This window comes from Pan troglodytes, chromosome 16, assembly GCF_028858775.2.
Source record: "Pan troglodytes isolate AG18354 chromosome 16, NHGRI_mPanTro3-v2.0_pri, whole genome shotgun sequence".
NCBI classification, from domain to species: Eukaryota; Metazoa; Chordata; class Mammalia; order Primates; family Hominidae; genus Pan; species Pan troglodytes.
In genome coordinates this window covers 54,573,607-54,588,501 of record NC_072414.2, presented here as the reverse complement: position 1 = coordinate 54,588,501, position 14,895 = coordinate 54,573,607, and the positions used below count along the sequence as shown (strand labels likewise).

At 40.1% G+C, this 14,895-nt stretch overlaps 1 protein-coding gene across 16 annotated transcripts in view; it reads right to left on the bottom strand.

The window, feature by feature from the left end:
- Window positions 1-14,895, bottom strand: part of TLN2 (talin 2) — a 450,464-nt gene that overhangs the window by 243,015 nt on the left and 192,554 nt on the right. For 15 of the 16 annotated variants that reach the window (XM_024349234.3, XM_063794170.1, XM_054666988.2 and 12 more), the window contains one exon: window positions 7,013-7,088. The gene's annotated coding sequence lies outside the window, so the exon portion shown is untranslated. Of the gene's footprint in view, window positions 1-994; window positions 1,014-7,012; window positions 7,089-14,895 lie in introns of those variants that run through there. The other variant, XM_063794169.1, reaches the window with a different exon arrangement.

Below are 14,895 nucleotides of genomic sequence, written 5' to 3'. Positions count from 1 at the left end.
TACTTAGACTTAAAATTCATAGTTATTATTATTTTTTTTTTGAGACAGAGTCTTGCTCTGTTGCCCAGGCTGCTGGAGTGCAGTGGCACGATCTCAGCTCACTGCAACCTCTACCTCCCAAGTTCAAGCCATTCGCGTGCCTCAGCCTCCAGAGTAGCTGGAACTGCAGGCACGCACCATCATGCCTGGCTAGTTTTGGTATTTTTAGTAGAGACGGGGTTTTGCCATGTTGGCCAGGCTGGTCTCGAACTCCTGACCTCAGGTGATCCACTCACTTTGGCCTCCCAAAGTGCTGAGATTAGTCATGAGCCACTGCACCCGGCTTTGTAATTAAAATTTTAAAATATATTAACAAATAAAAGTTATAGAACATGCTATAACGTGTCATTTTTAAATATGTATATCATAGAATGACTAAATCAAGCTAGTTAACATAAGTATTACCTCACGTATTTTTTTGTGATAAGAACGCTTAAAATCTACTCTGAGCAATTTTCAAGAATACTTTTTTTTTTTTTTTTTTTTGAGATGGAGTCTTGCTCTGTCGCCCAGGCTGGAGTGCAGGGGCGCGATCTCAGCTCACTGCAAGCTCCGCCTCCTGGGTTCACGCCATTCTCCTGCCTCAGCCTCCGGAGTAGCTGGGACTACAGGCGCCTGCCACTGCGCCCGGCTAATTTTTTGTATTTTTTTAGCAGAGACGGGGTTTCACCATGGTCTCGATCTCCTGACCTCGTGATCCACCTGCCTCGGCCTCCCAAAGTGCTGAGATTACAGGCGTGAGCCACCGCGCCTGGCCAAGAATATATTATTAACTGTAGTCACCATGCTGTGCAACAGAGCTCTTGAACTTATTCTTTATATCTAACTGAAATTTTGTATCCTTTGAACAACATCTCCCCAGCACTGGTAACCACCTCTCTCTACTTTTCTGAGTTCAAATTTTTTAGATTCCACATGTAACTAAGAACACGGGTATTTGTCTTTCTATGCCTACCTTATTTCACTTAATGTAATGCTCTCCAGGTTCATCCATGTTGCTACAAATGACAATTTCCTTGAAGGCTGAATAGTATTTCACTGGGTATGTATACCACATTTTCTTTATCTATTCATCCAGTGATGGACACTTATGTTGATTCCATATCCCGGCTACTGTGAACAGTGCTGCAATGAACATAGGAGTGCAGACATCTCTTCAACATGTTGGATTAAGGGATCATGTAGAAGTTCTATTTTTAATTTTTTGAGGAGTCTCTAATCTGTTTTCCATTATGACCATATTAACTTACATTCTTTCCAGTGATGTACAAGCATTCCCTTTTCTCCACATCCTCGCCAACACTTGTTATCTTTCATCCTTTTTTTTTTTTTTTTTTTTTGAGACGGAGTCTGCACCCAGGCTGGAGTGCAATGGCGCGATCTCAGCTCACTGCAACCTCTACCTCCCAGGTTCAAGCGATTCTCCTGCTCAGCCTCCCAAGTAGCTGGGATTACAGGCGCCCACCACCACGTCTGGTTAATTTTTGTATTTTCAGTAGAGACGGGGTTTCACCATGTGGCCAGGCTGGTCTCAAATTCCTGACCTCAAGTGATCCCCCACCTCAGCCTCCCAAAGTGCTGGGATACAGGCGTGAGCCACCACACCCAGCCCATCTTTCATTGTTTTGATGATAGCCATCCTAACAAGTGTGAGGTACTATCTCATTGTGGTTTTAATTTTCATTTCCCTGATTAGTGATGTTGAGTATTTTTTCATATACTTGTTGGCCATTTGTGTATCTTCTTTTGAGAAATGTCTATTCAGATTCTTTGCTCATTTTTAATAGGGTTGTTTTCTTACTATTGTTTGAGTTCTTCATATATTTTGCATAGTAACCCCTTATCAGATGCATGATTTACAAACATTTTCTCCCATTCTGCAGGCTGTCTCCTCACTCTTGTTTCCTAAGCTTTGCAGAAGCTTTAGTTTAATGTAATCCCATTTGTCTATTTCTGTTTTCATTGCCTGCACTTTTGTGTTTATATCCAAAAACATCCTTGCCCAGACCAATGTCACAGAGCTTTTCCCTTATGTTTTCTTTTAACAGTTTTACTGTTTCAGGTCTTACATAGATGTCTTTCACCCATTTTCAGTTGATTTTTGTATATAATGTGAGATATGGTCTAATTTCATTTTTCTGCATGTGGATATCCAGTTGTCCCAACACTATTTATTGAAGAGACTGCCCTTTCCCCATTGTGTGTTCTTGGTACCGTTGTCAAAAATCAATTGAGGTGGGTGAGATGGGCATGGTGGCTACGTCTGTAATCCCAGCACTTTGAGAGGCTGAGGTGGGAGGATCACTTGAGCCTAGGAGTTTGAAACCAGCCTGGGCAACATAGAGAGACCCTCTCTCTCCAAAAAAATTAAAAATTAGCTGGGCGTGGTGGCACATGCCTGTAGTACTAGCTACTCAGGAGGCTACAGTGAAAGGATCACTTGTGCCTAGGAGGTCAAGGCTGCAGTGAGTCATGACTCACCACAGCACTCCAGCCTGGGTGTCAGAGAGAGATCCTGTCTCCAAAACAAACAAATAACAACAATAAAAATCAATTGACCGTAACTGTGTGGATTTATTTCTGGGCTCTCTATTCTGTTCCACTGGTCTATGTGTCTGTTTTTATACCAGTACCCATGCTGTTTCGATTACTATCACTTTGTTGCATATTTTGAGGTAAGGGAGTATAATGCCTCCAGCTTTGTTCTTTTTGCTCTAGATTGCTTTGGCTATTCAGGGTCTTTTGTGGTTTCATACAGATGTTTCTTATTTTTATCCATTTGCATACAATATTTTGATTAAATTTTTTAAATAAAAGATCCTCCATAAGATCATTGTTTACATCACAGCAGCAGGATTTTCCTCAACGTTTATCAGGCTTTATAGTGGTGTGTTGACAGCACTGCAGCTGGCCTTACATGTGTTTATTTTAATCTTGGTAAAGTCATGTTTACACTCTATAAGTAGTACACTAGTTATTTTATGGATTTGGAAAGCTGTCCAATTCTGATTTGTTGTAAACAGAATAGAATGGCTTTAATGGCCATTTTAGATCTTCCCAGTATGGAATTTCGCAGCTAAAAAAGAAAAGTGATTGTTTTCAAAGGTTCAAGTTCTATAGAAAAATACTCAATTGCAGATAAATGTATTCTAGAGTCATCGAGTCCATGAAATCCAATCAATTCTTACATAGAAAAGTCTCAGATCTTGAGTTCTCCAGGGGGGCTTCTTAATGTGGAAAGAAATTAACTGATGAACATAATTAGCCACAAAAATGCATGGAAACAGCATACCCTATTATACCATGGATTAGTAAGTTTAATTATGAAAAATAGCCTGGAAATTGTTATTGTTGTTCTGAAACATTTACTAAGCACAAACAGCAGAGTGAGGAGCGCAGCCTAGGTCCAGGAATCTTGATTGACAGTGCTAAGAAGGACTCTCAGTCACTCAGGGAGCCTGCAGGTGGGAGACCAAATGATGCCTACAGTCATCAAGAAGCATAATCCAAAGAATCAGCTAATGGAGGGTGGCAGGAAGACAAAAGTGCATAACAGGTTACATTTTTAATGAAGTAATGGATGCATGGAACAACTTCTCTTCACTGACGTCATAGCCCTTAAATGACTGGTACAGAATGACAAAGAGCTGCAAAGATCCTCCTTTGAATTTCACAGATTCAACAATTCTCCCTAAATAGCAGTGGGAACTAAAAATTCCCTGAGAGCCAAAAACAATATTTTTCATTGAAAATAGATTTTAAAATATTTTTCTTACAAGCCTTCAGGGAACACAGAGATAAGGTCAGAATATTGCATTTAATCTCAAATCCAGAATATATCACAAGTCATTACATAAAATGCCAAACAAATCATTTATCATTCCCCCACCCCATCTATCAATCACCCTTTTCTCACATGCACACACATCCATGAATGCATGTAACTCTTTAAAGCATCATGTTTATTCCTGCAAAGCGTGGCCGTCTCAAATTCTCAATTGCTCATCCCTACAAGATCTCATCCAGAATGTCTTAGCCTTGTGAAAGACTCAAGAGCATGAATGATTGGCTACATTGTTCATTCATTAACTTTTATTCAGACTTGGACTGGTCCACATCACTTAAAGCAATTCTCCTTCCTCTGGTTTATGTCAAAATAAAAGCTCCTCCTAGCATTTATTCAGACTTTATATACTTTCAGACATGTTAGGACTTCAGGTAATCTCTCATATTACTATACATTTAAAACAAATGTTTCTTTTGTTGTTCAATACAGCTTTTTCCTAAAAAGGGAAGAGAATAAACATTCCCGGGTAGAGGAAACCCATGTGAAGCATACCAATTAGGCAGTAAACCAAGAGTTGACACAACAGAAAACAACTAGGTAAGTCTGTCAAATTTCATTTAGGTTTCCCAGAAAATCAGAATATTAAGACAAATGAAAGCCAGAAATCACTAAGAGACAATTCCAAAGGACTGAACCACCATATTCCAATCAACGCAGAGTACACATAACTTCTCAGGACTCTCAGAAGCAGCTAGGATTGTGCGGGCTTCTTGGAACAGGTATTGCTGCTCTTCCCCACATCATTTTACTGTGCTAAATAATTCAGTCCTTTATTCCCTCTGTCTTCCTCCCACCCTCCTCCTTATACACATCCCCATACCCCAAGGGGAAGTAAACAGAAAGCACAGTTTTCCATTTCCCACAGATGATGGCTTAAGAATCCACCCAGAACACTCCTTTCAGATCTGAAGTCTTGGTAAAGGCATAGATCTGATGTGTTTCCTGGCCACTGTGCCCCAGGTCTTTTAGCCAGATCGGACCACTCAGCACCCTCTGGGGGTCCTCAAAGGACAATATCCACCCCTGGATTCTCAGACGGTCCTCTGGTCAGGAAAGCTCTTCTCCATCCTGAGCACACCTGATCCCATTGCCATCAGCTCGGAACTCTGAGCTGTGCCCTCGACCTGCACACCCAGCCTGGAGCTCCTCACACCCAAGGTATGCACTGGTCTCCTTGGAGTCCAGTATTCTACCCGCCTCACCCCTGGCTCTCAGCATCCCCACATGCCAGTCAGATACTTATCTGTCAGATCACATCTGGCCAGAGGCTGCCCCACAATGGTGGGAAGGAAGGAGTCTGTACACTTCCATCAGGTTACTTAAAACTTTCAAGTTTTGTCTTTACCTTGACCATGGTGTGACTCAAAGCTAAACTGGATGTCCGCACAAATGGGCCATTTTTACTCAAGGTTCCCAATAGAATCCCTTCTGTATGGCCCTCTGACCTCTCTAGTTTGACCATGCCAGGTGTCACAGCATTTTCTGGAAACAGGCAATGTACAGGTAAAGTACCTTTCTTTCCTGCTTCAGAGGAAGGTACAGTCTTAGAGGCAGAAGAGCCCTCAGCAGTCATGTGTCCCAGTATTTCCCAAACACCAGTTCTCAGACCAATTTTGGTTAGTCTATGGCTGCTAGTCACTGGACTACAGAGAAATGAGGAAGACATAGGAAATAAACAGCATTTTCATAATGCTAAATACATACAATCTAAGGACAAATTTAGGAATAATCCTATTCTTTTAGTATTATTTTCTCTTTGGCAAAATTATATTAGTAGATGGTAGTTATTTTGTGAAAATAAACCTTTGATTATTAAAAATTCCACACACAAAATACAAAGAACAGTATGTAAATATATAGTGAACCCTCATTCACCTATCCAGCTTTAATCATCAACTTTCTTTACATACAGCCAAAAAAAAAATAGAAATAGGTCCTGACTTTTTTTTTCCTATTCCACAAAATTTTAAAGTAGAGGCATGACCAGGTTAGACCAATCTACATAATTTACAAATGAAGAGAAGGAAACAAAGATTAACTAACCTGTCCCAAGTTCTGCAGCTGGTCAGGAACAGAACTGATACATCTGGGTGTGCCATGATACAGCTACCGAGTAAGACCGGCAGAAGAACCCTGTGTCTCTGCCCGGGATGCTTCATACACACTACTTGGGATCACACAACCCTCCCAGGACAACCAAAAATGGAAAACAGTAATCTACAACCAAAGTTTACTTTATCTCATGCTAGAACAATTGTTTCCCAACCATGGAGGGCTCCAGGAACCACCAACCAGTTTCAGTTCAAAGACTACTGGAGATATCAATGACAGACTAGATAAAGAAAATGTGGTACATATACACCGTGGGATACGATGCAGCCATAAAAAAGAACAAGATCATGTCCTTTGCAGGAAGATGGATGGGGCTAGAGGCCATTATTCTCAGCAAACTAATACAGGAACAGAAAACCAAATACCACATATTCTCACTTATAAATGTGAGCTAAATGATGAGAACACACGGAAACAATGGGGAAGAGAGGAGAACAACACACACTGGGGCCTTCTGGGGCATGGAGGTTGGGAAGAGGGAGAGGATCAGGAAAAATAACTAATGGATACTAGACTTAATACCTGGGTGATGAAATAATCTGTACAACGAACTCCCATGACACGTTTACCTACGAAACAAACCTGCCCATGTACCCTGAAATTAAAAGTTAAAAAAAAGACCACTAGAAGTTTCTACATTAATTCCTTACCCAGCACTTACCCCCTCACGTCACACTAAGAAAAGATTTATGAAGCAAACCAGTGTGAATGAATGAGAATTCACACTATAAGGTCCAATATGATTAAAAAAAAAAAAAAAACAAAGAAACAAAAACCCAGCTACTCAGCTCCTCCTCTGGGCCCCTACCATCACCTCACCAAGCTACCAGGAGGAAAAATCAGACAGGAATGGGAATATTAGGACCGGGCACTCTTCACACCTGCCTCGCAAAACCACAGTGAAGATGAAACGAGACAGCATAACAGACAGCAGTTTTAACACTTTACAAAACTATACCAATGCAGGGGATTGACCAATTGATAAGAACAAAGTATCTTTGCGAAAGGACTTACCTTAAATTCTCAGTTTCTATTAAGAGCGGATTTCCCTGAAGATATTCCAAAGCATGTGAGAAGCCTCCTGCAGCACCTAAAATCATAGCAACAATCATCAGAATCAAGTAATGTTTTTGAAAAAGAATCTCAATCTATACATTTGGTCATTTCCCCCACACTAAGCATGAAAGGAAATAACTCAGGAAACAATGAATTTCTGCCACAACACATGGGCTGGGAATTTTCTTTACCCACAGGGAATTCAGGTCCCAAGACACTTATTTTGAAGACCAAAATTATGTTACTGCTGGCAGAGAGACAAAACACATTTTCTTCTTCCTTGTGGTAGGAATGCTTTAATGGCTTTGAATTTAAACAAAAACCAAATACAGACATCCACCTCCCTCAATGTCGAAAACAAAAATCTCAGGCATTGCACTCCGCTTCTTTTGAAAATTAGTTTACATGAGGTGCTCTTGTCTTCTTTTTTTCCTATTTAGCTCCTCTAACACATCTGTGAAGTGGTCCCTTCTTGATTTTGCTGTTCCCATGTGGCTCCTGGTTCTCTAAGGCACTGGGAACTTGCTCCGTGGAAACCCAATTTGAAGCAGAGAAGCACTATAATCAATTGTAGAAATCAACAAAATGGCCTAGCCACAGTAAAGGAACAGGCGCCTGTGTGAGAACACACACACGTTATCTACGAAACAGAATAAACATCCAGATACAGGATTCATATGAAACAGTCCCAAGTACGTGCAATCAAATCTGGGTGGGTATGACAGACTAGTTAACAAATGGTGTTGTTTAGCATTTAGGAAAGAAAACTCTACATCTCTCTCTCCCTACTTATGGAAGAATAAACTCAAAATAAAAGCAAATGAGTACCAGTACTCATTTGCTAGTTTGTTATTTTATTTTTTGACAAAAGTATCATTGTTTTTAAAATTTCTGCTCTATTTTTGCCATTCAAAAATTTTAGATTAAAAAAATTGTTACTAGCTACATGTCTCAGTCCTTTATAGTTGCATATTTTGGTGTCATTCTTAAAAAGGCCTTCATATGTATATTTCATATATATATATGAAAAAAATGTATATATATATGTTTTTTTTTTTTAAGATGGAGTCTCACTCTTGTTGCCCAGGCTGGCGTGCAATGGTGCCATCTCGGCTCACTGTTATCTCCGCCTCCCGGGTCCAAGCAACTCTCCTGCTTCAGCCTCCCGTGTAGCTAGGGAGGTGCCCATCACCACACCCAGCTAATTTTTGTATTTTTAGTAGAGATGGGGTTTTACTATGTTGGCCAGGCTGGTCTCGAACTCCTGACCTCAGGTGATCCATCCACCTGGTTCTCCCAAAGTGCTGGGATTACACGTGTGAGCCGCTGCGCCCTTATTTCTTTATAGTAACAAAAACAGACTAAAACAGTCTTAAAAATAAACAAGAAAATTAATATTCCCTTCAAAATGGATAAAGCAAATTAACAAATTTTTCATGTCTTAAAAAATATAACAGCAAGAAACATATGAAAAGATAGCAACTATACTAACAATAAAAATATGTAATTTTAGGACGGGTGCGGTGGCTCACGCCTGTAATCCCAGCACTTTGGGAGGCGAAGGCGGGCGGATCACGAGGTCAGGATATCGAGACCATCCTGGCTAACACGGTGAAACCCTGTCTCTACTAAAAATACGAAAAATTAGCCAGGCGTGGTGGTGGGCGCCTGTAGTCCCAGCTACTGTGGGGGCTGAGGCAGGAGAATAGTGTGAACCCGGGAGGCGGAGCTTGCAGTGAGCCGAGATCACGCCACTACACTCCAGCCTGGACTGCAGAGTGAGACTCCGTCTCCAAAAAAAAAAAGTAATTTTAGAAAGTGGAAACCTTATTTGTACCTATCAGATTGGTAAAGATGACAAAGACTGACAATAAATAACCAATGTTATAGGCACTTTCATGAACGGAATATAAATTGGAAACGTCATTCTGTAGCCACCTGGGAGATTATGTCAGCATATAAGATGGCATGCCCTTTGATTCAGCAATCATACTTGTAAGAATTCACTCAAGGTAGATAATTATGGAAGCAGGGAGATGGATACACATGGCATTGTTTATAATTATGAAAGGAGGAGGATAAATGCCCCTCAAGGCCCACAGATATGAGACATGTTGAGTAAACCACATAGACATTGAAAACAATGTTGGAGGTCTATATTTATTGATATGAAAAGATATCCATTATATACTTCTGAGTGAATAAAATAGGTAAATGACCACATGCAGTATGATTCATTTGTGTGTGTGTATTCTTGGATGTCCAGAGAGATGTCTAGAAGGATGTTTATCAAAATAGTTATGATTCTGGTTATCAAAATGTTAGATGATTTTTACTTCTTATAATGTTTAAATTTCATAAAATGAGCAATCATTATTTTTCTAAAGAATACAATGGAGCTACTTAACTTTTAAAATCTCGTGTTGAAGTTAAGGAATATACGACATCAATGTCCACTCTCCTTCTCTGTCACAATTTTTCCTCCCTGACTTTACTGACATTCGTGCACACATGTGCTCTTAGTGAACACTGAGTAGGGAGTTACCTTCCTCAAATCAGCTGCCATTCATTTCCGAGGGTCATGTCACCCCTGCCTTTGGGTCCCTAAGATACTCTATAACCTTCTTATAAATCTCCCTTTTCACTTATGCAAGCTAGAGTGAGTGTGTTACTGTGACCAACGGAATCCCATCTATCTTTCTCTTTTCCATCTATCTTCTCAATCATCCCATACCATTTGAAAACACAATAATCCTGTAGTCATAAGAAGGAAGATTTACCACACAATTTCAACTAATGTTTATGTACTACAGCTAAAGTAACTGAAGAAGCTCAAAGCTGCTATGAAAATAGGCAAAAATCTATTTCAAGAGACAGGTAGATTCATTCCTGACTAACAAGGGAATTGATGAAGAGATTTTCTGAAGAAGAATAAAAACAAAGGAGACATAATTGTACAGATGGGCCATTTCTTGTGGTTAAAATACTTTCCATTATAACATGTGTAACCACTTCACAGATTTATTTTTATTGGGTTATATTTATATATGAAATAATGTTTTCTATGGAGATTATAAAATACAGAAATGTATCCCCATAATGGGCCCATAACATTAACTTTATCTCTAGCAAACAAATTTATTGTTCTCATTTTGCTTTATTTGTAAAAGTTTAGGAGTCCCACGTAATACATGTATCTTCATAACGGCATAATTATAAACTTGGCTAAAAAGTCATAATTCCTTGTAGATGCACAAATCTTTTTATAGATATGTTGGATATAAAGTACAAATCTAATTAACCCCCTTCATCTGCTGGCAGCTCCTTCTTCCCTACAAAATTTCCCTAGAAGTTAGACAAAAGACAAGAACCACTCTCCAATTTCAGAGATGAGCAATCATGAGACTTAACTTAGATTAAGTATCTGCGACTCCAAAGTACAACACACCCCCTCCCACAACACATGGGCCACCCAATGTGAATTGCTGGCCTCTCTGTTCTGACCCCCTTTAGTGCTAAACAAGTCCACATTTGCGACGGAGATGCATCAGGATTTAAGAGACAAAACGTTGCATTTAGGGAAAGCAACAGCACAGCAGTTAAGAGAAAGGTGTCCAATCCTGGTTGGATCATTTACTAGTCATCCGGCTTGGTGTGCCTTAACCTCTCTGTGCCTCAGTTTCCTCTTCTGTAATAATGCCAAGGGCAGCTGTGAGGTTAAAGGAGATAATATGTCTGATGCAATCAGCAATGCTCAATAGTCACTGAGCTCCCTTGTGCTCCAGCTCAGGGGGTGCCATGATGGAAACAGCTCATGCTAGAAACTCGTTCATTGCCTGATCATAACAAGGTCCCTAGAGAACGCTGAGACAGAACACGTCTCCAATGGAAACACACCTACCTGTTTAAAATGCCTATTATGAATATGGATAAGATCTATCCAAGCAAATAGGAGCTTATTTCAAAGGGACCAGGAGCTTGCTATTTAAAGTAAACTTGCTTTAAAGTAGCCTTCTCCAGAGTAACATACGATAAATCATTTAGCAGCTCCCATGATGCGCCTTTTCTGGAGTATTCCGAGAAGCACAGAAAGATGTGAACAAAAATCAGCAAAAGCTACACCTAAAATGCCTGTCACCAACAGCAGGACATTAATGCAGGCCTTAACTCTGCTCCTGCATCCCCAACCCCTTCCTACTTCCTCAGGGAAGCTTAAATATACCTCTCGGAGTCCATGGTTGCTCATCATAAGAGCAGAAATGATCATACTCATACTTAGCTATTTTGACTGTTGTGAGGATGAAATGAGAGAGCATACGTGAAGTTTTTAGCATGGTGCCTGGAATCCAATAAGTATTTGGTAAATGATACACCTAATATTATCATCTCAACAGCATTAAAGAAAAAAGACACCCATTAAGTAATCTGATGGAGACCATACCTGGCAGTTTTTCACCATGAGAGTTTTATAGACTGGTTTTCCTCGTTTTACTTGGCGTAATCCCCACAGGAATGTGGGTGTAAGTTGAAGGGGATCTGGAGTGTGCAGGATGTATGCAGCTGAACCCTCACTATGTGCTTTAGATCCCATACAGCCAAGAACCCATTTGTCATCAAATTCCATTAAAAGGCAGGGAACAGTGCGACACCACACTCAGGCTTTGCCCTGACATCAACTGCATGTGTGTAAAAATCAGAACATGGGCTCATATGGGCCCCAGCCCAAGTGTTTTGCTCTCTAAAGTTAAAAAAAAGTTTTTATAACCTAAGACCAGGTAAAGCAGAGAAAATCCAATAGGATTAGCTGAGGATGAACTAGCATTACTCTTGGCTTGAAGTGATGGCTTGAAGTGATCACTAATTTTTGACACATTTACTACTAATTATTCAAAATCATAAAATCCAAGAAGCAAACGAATAAACCAAAAGTTCTTTGGCAGCCGTACACAGACATGGGAGAAGCCGAGGAACAATTTTGAAAACAAAATGTCCCAACTTCCACCACTTGCCAAGGACTTACTTGTTTTTGCTGAAGTCTTGGGAATGCTATAATTTGAAGTGTAGCCCAATGATCAGAGTCCAGCTCTGCTAGGTCAGAAGATATGAGACTCCAAGGGGAGATGCCCAATTCTCTGCTCATGGCTTCCCTGCACTGACTTTCCAGCTAGAGGCTGGGGGTTGGGCCAGGGTCAAAGGAAACTCAATGAAGAGCAAGTAGACAGCGTCAACACCCAAGGACCTCAGAGATGACAATATGCTACGTTGCCTTTTTGCAGGACAAAGAGAAAAGAGTCCTAGTAGAAAAGCCCCAGAAATCCTTTTGTATTGCTCTAAAAACAGCATTCCAGCAAACTAGGAAGTAAAAAGTGTTACATGCAAAAAAGATTCTCAGTATAAAGTGGGCAAAAGCTGGTTTAAACAAAACTAAGGAGTTTCTCCAATGCAGAATATTTTGGATGCTTTCACTTGCTCATGTTGATTATGAGTAAGCAGCTCTAACCTTATGTGTGCACAGATTTCCTTTATTTTTGTGGTCTATGTCTTGGGACCAGTGTCCCACGCAATACTTTGAAAAATAATGTTATAATTAGTTCTTTTATGTAAATAATTGTTGAAAGCTCATTTTGTACCACTACATTCACAATTAAATGATGAAGCACAATTCATATAAGTGATCAGGTAATGGTGCCAACAATATCAATGCAAAGTAGTGTAAAATATATGCTTACTAGGAGGGCAAGAAAAGAGATCACATTGCACTGCTTTAATTCACACTGTCTTTATGAGCTTTTCACAACAAAAAAAAACAGAGATGCCACGAATTCTTTATTGTTCACTAATTCACTGACCCTCCTCTCTTAAAATTTTAAAAACAGTTATGATAAAAATCAATTAGTAATAGGTGTAACTAGAATGCAAACTCCATGAGAACAGGAACTCTACTTGGTACACAGCCATATCCCCAGGCCTTGAACAATTTGACGACATGAATCTAAGAATGAATAAATAAGCTCTTCTTAAACATGCTACTACTACCTCATTTTATGAACTGGCCAAAATATACTTTATACACTTTTATATTTTAAATTGACTTTGAAATGCTCACAATAAAATCATTTTTTATTTCTCTTTTCTGAAAGAAGTTTTCTCCCCCATTTTTTTCCCAGCATAGTCTCCCATCTTTTGTAATCCAAAAAAAAAAAAACAAAAAAAGAAGGGCGAGAGGAGAAAAGAGTATTTCTCTTTATGACTTCTGGGTTAGAAGAAACTTTTTGTCTCTAGACCAACTATGATATCCAGTACATTATTACAGCCAATTGTTTTCAATAGAAGTCTAATTAACTAACATTCAAATGCCTAGGAATTTCAATTAGTCAGACCAACACAGAGGGTCTCCTTTGGGGGAAGGAAAAAGAAACGCATTCATTTTTCAGAAAAAGGCAACTCTACAAAAATAAGCTTTTAACACTGATTTCCTGAAAAAAGCAACTGGCCATGGAATATGGGTATCAAGAAATATCCTATACTATTAAATTACACTTAATATTCTGAACATAATGTTTAAAATAACCCTGAGATGTTACAACACCTTCAAATGGACAATTACAAACTTAAATGTTTTTGCTAAATTCCATTATAACAAAATCTGGCAATGCATTTTAGAAAAATTTGAAACAATTTTTGTTTTCCTTTTTTTTAAGGAGGCAATGGAGGAAAGAGCAGGGATAAAGTGTCTAACTCTTCCTTGGTCATTCAGCAAATTAAATTAACTAAACCCTTCCCCACCCTCAATTCCTTATACAAAGCAGTTAATGGCCAGGGTTTTCCTACTGGCAATCCTCAACTTCTGGTTGGGCTACCCTCTGATCTACCATGGCAGCCTTCCCAGGCCCACCTGCTTGCCAGCTTCCCTCCAACAGGTTAAATCAGGTAACACAGTCACTGGGGTCGGGTCCCCAGTCCCTACAAACTCAAGGCCAAGTTCCTGGGCTGCAGATACCCACTTCCTCACCTCCTGCCTGGCCTGCCCTGGGAGTCTGTGCTCTACCACCATTAAGCCAGTGCACCTTACATCCCCTGCCCTCTGAGCTGTTTTCCCCTAAGAGGGCTTTGATGCCCACTCTTACATGTCTACAATGCCGTGCCCACACCCCCATTCAATCTAGCTGTCCATCAAGTTCCACCTGCTCCAAGGAGACTTCACTGACCACATCTCAATTTCTGAACTTACAAAAGTTTGTTGAAATAATCTATTTACATGTCTGTATTTCGCCACAGACTGTGAGCTCTTACAGGGCAAGAACTATGGCTTCTCCCATATTTTTATCCTCAGCTCAGAGCACAGTTTCTTATACACATTAAGTGCTCAATGAATGACTGAAAAATAGTGACTCCAAGAAACTGGGGCAGACACAGGGGGCCCCAAGAAACTGGGGTACAGCAGCAGGGTCAGGAATGGGTCAGGCATGAATGTGTGTGTGTGTCTGTGTGTGTGTGTCTGTGTGTGTGTGCGTGCATAAACATGCACTGAAGTTATGGCTGGCTGATTCTATGATCATTCTCCCTGGGACTTCAAGGTTCCAGCTTAAGCCCTCGTTTTCCTCTCTCAGTCCCAGTGATTAGTCCACCATTCACACGTTTTTCTTTTTTTTTTTTTTTTTTCTAGACAGAATTTCACTCTTGTTGCCCAGGCTGGAGTGCAGTGGCACAATCTTGGCTCACTGCAAACTCCACCTCCCAGGTTCAAACGATTCTCCTGCCTCAGCTTCCTGAGTAGCTGGGACTACAGACGCATACCACTACGCCCGGTTAATTTTTGTATTTTTAGTAGAGACAGGGTT